Raw genomic sequence first — 5,130 nt, forward strand, 5'->3', positions numbered from 1 at the left:
TTATCTGCATATTTAATTTCAAATGTTATCGTTTCAATTATTACAATAAAAAGAACTACAAACACTACTACTATATCCTCTTTAAGTGAATGGACAATTTTTGTGCATAAAAGGAAGTCTGCTAGAGACCTGATTTGTGTTAAAGACATAGTCACTAACGCTTTGACATACTATCATGGGATTCATGCGAGTGACATGCATATTAGGTATTTTTATACCTCAGTATGTTTTTTTTTCTATATAAAAAGAATGAAATATTTGTGCTATTTCATTCCACAGACTTTTTGCCAGTCAATAGTTTCAAAAACTATTACCCCGGTCAATAGTTTTATAAACATATTTCCCGTACTTTTTCATACTAATTTTTCATCAAGTTGGACAACAATGACGTCATCGACTATTCTGCTTGGATTTGTGCGCTTGGCAACGTTAAACTCTGAAATATCGTAAACGTTATAATCTGTATGTATCTGTCGTAATTTCAAATTAATATATTACTTACCAGAAGCAATTGAAAAAGAAAATCTACGCGACATATTTTAAGAACTAAAACATGTAATGTATGGTGTTGGTCTGTCGTCGTCTTCATAATCGGGGATTGCTTTGGTGTACGGTAAAATATTTTAGCTAATGTTTATCATATGTACGGCAATTTTTACACAAGGATTCCTGGTCTTGATTACAGTATATAGATTATTGACAAATACCACACAGGGAAAAAAAAACCTGATAGTTCATCTTGTACATGTCTATGTGATCATTTTTTTTCAAGTGGTGTATGTAGTCTTTTTAGAAAGTTGTTTTGTTCGGTATAATAAAACACTTAATAACTGGTTATGAGGGTAATAGCAAGTTTGTTGTCCCTTTGAAACTAACTATTGACCTCGGCTTCGCCTCGAGCAATAGTTGGTATCTCAGGGACAACAAACTTGCTATTACCCTCATACCCAGTCAATAAGTGTATACTGTTACCCGCAATATTATCCTAAATACTTTGGCTTCGTAAAATTTTCAAAAATGTATTTTAAAGTCAGACAAATTGTAATTTTTTTTCAATCCGTCGTACAAGTATATAAGATATAAAACAAAACATGTGGGCGCATCTACAAGCAACTGAGAAAATGAAAAATTGTCGGAAGTCCCTACTTTCATATTTACTAAAATGACAATAATGACTTGTAAATATTTACTTATTCTGCCGAATATACAGCTTCGCCGGAATAGGGTTTGGTCTTCTATAAGCAAAAATTCTATAAATTAATGTGATCTCTCGCTGCATATGTTATAAGTTGAATTGTTTTTCTAATTATTTCACTCATAAGTACTTAAGTGTGATTAAATTAGACATCTTGTATTAGTTTCACTAATCAGTAAAGTTCATTCATTAAACAGTTCAGTAGTCATTAATTCTCCCTTGTAGAAATAAGATAAATACGAGAGTAAATATGATATCAAATTATCAGTTCTAACAGGTACTTAGAGGTGACCTAAAAGAAAAAAAATGTATGGTCTCTGTCAGACAATTCAGACAATGTGTATCAAAGGTTTTGATACAATGAAATGAATCACATCATTAAGTTTATTGTTACTAAACCATCGGTGTTTCTTGCAGCAGTATTGATAAACAGACTTCTCTATTTGAACTGTACACGTATACCTAACAACCAAATTATTTTCATTTACCTGTGTATAAAATAATTGCAAATGGCTGATATTATTGTTCAAGCATATTGTTTTTCTTAAATTGTTTAACATTTCACAGCGGAATAACATGTTACTTTAATTATTCTTCCCTTATTTTATTTATTTTGTATTTACATTGTATCATACATCAAATTTATTTGTTCAGTGTATGTTCACTGGTCTTAATATGTCTTTTGATTGAGTTAATCCATTTCATTTGATATTTTATAGTGTGTCTTTCTATGCTGTTATGTTACACTATTGATTCAGATAAGGGTGACGTTTGGTACCATTAAAACGTTTAAACCCGCTGCAATTGTTTGCACCTGTCCTAAGTCAGGAATCTGATGTTCAGTAGTTTGTTGATGTGGTTCATAAGTGTTTCTCGTTTCTCGTTTTTTATGTAGATTAGACCGTTGGTTTTCCCGTTTGAATTGTTTTACACTAGTAATTTTTGGGGCCCTTTATAGCTTGCTGTTGCGTGTGAGCCAAGGTTCTGTGTTGAAGACCGTACTTTGACCTATAATGGTTTACTTTTATAAATTTTGACTAGGATGGAGAGTTGTCGCATTGGCACTCATACCACATCTTCTTATATCTATTCATTTCCCGATTGACTTAGGAACAAATCGAATTACTGAATGCTTTTGGATTGTTATAAAGGGACTCTTTACCTAAGCGTTAACTTTCAGATTTAACTTCCTGTTGTTGCAATGGTTAGTCGCAAGTAACATGACAACTTTTTACTCAGGTTTTAACTTTTTTTATTCTATCAATTAGATTCATTACGTAGTCTACACAAGCATTAATGTATCATGATTTATTTAATCTAAAACAAGCTACAAGTTCAGATTATACAAATGTAGATTCAATAAATTTCATTCTTTGTTAAGATCAAGGTCAATTGGCAGCGTTGTGTTGAGGTCTTTCTATTCATTTAGTTCCTAATAAATGCTTAAACTTGTTTTGTTCTTATCTTCTACCAATAGTCATGTTGTTTTTCATTATATGGGTTGATCGAAATGTCTTCTTTAGAAGACAGCACCTCTGTGTTGACATGGGTTATCATTGATATAGTCATAATAGAAATTAACTGTTTACGAAACTTTGAATTTTTCGAAAAACTAAGGATTTTCAACCCCAGCTACCCAAGGAATAGACTACCTTAACTGTATTTGGCAAAACCTTTCGGAACTTTGGGTCTTTAATGCTCTTCAATTTTAAGCGTCACTGATGAGTCTTTTGTAGACGAAAAGCGCGGCACACACTTTTAATCCTGGTATATATGATGAGTTTATTCAGTTGAGAGTAGTTGAATTTATATGTGTAATGCTTTGAGATCTTGATTAAAACTGGTACATGGTGGTAAAAATGGCCTTATTTTGAGATATTTTATACAACACTCGTGTTTTTGTGATTAATTTCTGATAAGAACAATGATATAAATTTCTTTCAGTTGTCTAGTTCTCGTTTCATTTATTGCCAGTACTTGAGTTACTTCATCATTGATATTATAAATATTTGGCATACACATTGAATGTAGCTTTGTGTCGTTCTATTTCAAATTCAAATTAATTGTAATCTAGAAATTGACTCATGCTTGGTGGGAAATCTTATAAATGTTCTTTAACTAATATAACTTGTTCAGATAACGTATACTAGTAATTCATTTGTGTTAGAGTTTCAACCAAAGTACAGTTTGTTCATTCTTGTAGTTCACATGACATCACAATAAAAATCACTTTCATGTTGATATGGTTTGCGTTTGTGAGCATTATGTTTTATCGAATCAGCACATCTTGATAACTTGGAGTCTGACAGTGTGCAGTTCTAAAACTAAATTTTCTAATATTATTTAATATAGCGACAGTTCATATACATGATAGCCTGTCTATACTGAGGTTGTGAGGTCGAGTTACAAACTGTGTATGATGAGCAGTTGATATTTGTTTTAGTCATCTGCTGCTTATCTTTCGGTAGTTGTTTTTCATTGTTATTGTTTTGTACGACCAATAAATAATTGCTGTTTTCATCTACACTACAATCTGATTTGTGAAAACCAAAAAGAGGGGATATCAGTATCAACATCAGTTTTATATGTTTATAAATGTTCAGTTTCAGTTTTAGTTGTTGCTGAATATTGACTCTAGGTTTGATTTGTTGCTGTATATTGACTCTAGGTTTGATTTGTTGCTGAATATTGACTCTAGGTTTGATTTGTCGCTGAATATTGACTCTAGGTTTGATTTGTTGCTGAATATTGACTCTAGGTTTGATTTGTTGCTGAATATTGACTCTAGGTTTGATTTGTCGCTGAATATTGACTCTAGGTTTGATTTGTTCCTGAATATTGACTCTAGGTTTGATTTGTTCCTGAATATTGACTCTAGGTTTGATTTGTTGCTGAATATTGACTCTAGGTTTGATTTGTCGCTGAATATTGACTCTCGGTTTGATTTGTTCCCGAATATTGACTCTAGGTTTGATTTGTTGCTGAATATTGACTCTAGGTTTGATTTGTTCCTGAATATTGACTCTAGGTTTGATTTGTTGCTGTATATTGACTCTAGGTTTGATTTGTTGCTGAATATTGACTCTAGGTGTGATTTGTTGCTGAATATTGACTCTAGGTTTGATTTGTTGCTGAATATTGACTCTAGGTTTGATTTGTCGCTAATATTGACTCTAGGTTTGATTTGTTCCTGAATATTGACTCTAGGTTTGATTTGTTGCTGTATATTGACTCTGGGTTTGATTTGTTGCTGAATATTGACTCTAGGTGTGATTTGTTGCTGAATATTGACTCTAGGTTTGATTTGTTGCTGTATATTGACTCTAGGTTTGATTTGTTCCTGAATATTGACTCTAGGTTTGATTTGTTGCTGAATATTGACTCTATGTTTGATTTGTTGCTGTATATTGACTCTATGTTTGATCTGTTGCTGTATATTCAGTTTCATCCTTAATTGTATCTGTACATTAATTTCGTTTCATTTGTTACTGTATATTCAGCTCCGTTCTCTTTTTCTCTGCAAATTAAGTTTCAGTCTCATTTATTACTGTATATACAGTTTCAGTCTTATTTGTTGCTCTATATTCAGTTTCAGTCTCACTTGTTGATATACCAGTATATACAGTTTTAGTCTCATTTATTATGGTACATTCAGTTTCTTTCTCATTTTGTTTGCTGTATATTCAGCTTCAGTCTCATTCGCTACTGCATATTCAGTTTTAGTCTCATGGGATACTGCATATTCATTTCTGTTCTCATTTGTTGCTGTATGTTCAATTTCAGTCTCATTTGTTGCTGTATATTAAGTTTCAGTCTCATTTCTTGCAATATATTCAGTTTCAGTCTCATTAACTATTGTTTATTCAGTTTCAGTCTCATTAATTACTGTATATTCAGTTTTCAGTCTCATTTGTTGCTACATATTCAGTTTCAGT

The 5,130-nt window shown here is 31.9% G+C and overlaps 1 long non-coding RNA gene across 3 annotated transcripts; it reads left to right on the forward strand.

Moving 5' to 3' along the window:
* The first annotated feature begins 2,435 nt into the window (after positions 1–2,435).
* Positions 2,436–4,531, forward strand: LOC127728074 (uncharacterized). Of its 3 annotated transcripts, none has more exons than XR_007993990.1 (4): positions 2,436–4,193; positions 4,224–4,283; positions 4,403–4,462; positions 4,493–4,531. It is a non-coding gene; the product is annotated as an uncharacterized LOC127728074 (long non-coding RNA). The 3 variants fall into 3 exon arrangements; XR_007993989.1 differs by lacking the exon at positions 4,403–4,462 and adding an exon at positions 4,373–4,402 and having other exon boundaries at positions 4,463–4,528; XR_007993991.1 differs by having other exon boundaries at positions 2,436–4,253.
* The last annotated feature ends 599 nt before the right edge of the window (positions 4,532–5,130 follow it).

Source organism: Mytilus californianus, unplaced genomic scaffold, assembly GCF_021869535.1.
Source record: "Mytilus californianus isolate M0D057914Y unplaced genomic scaffold, xbMytCali1.0.p SCAF_1, whole genome shotgun sequence".
Taxonomy (NCBI): Eukaryota; Metazoa; Mollusca; class Bivalvia; order Mytilida; family Mytilidae; genus Mytilus; species Mytilus californianus.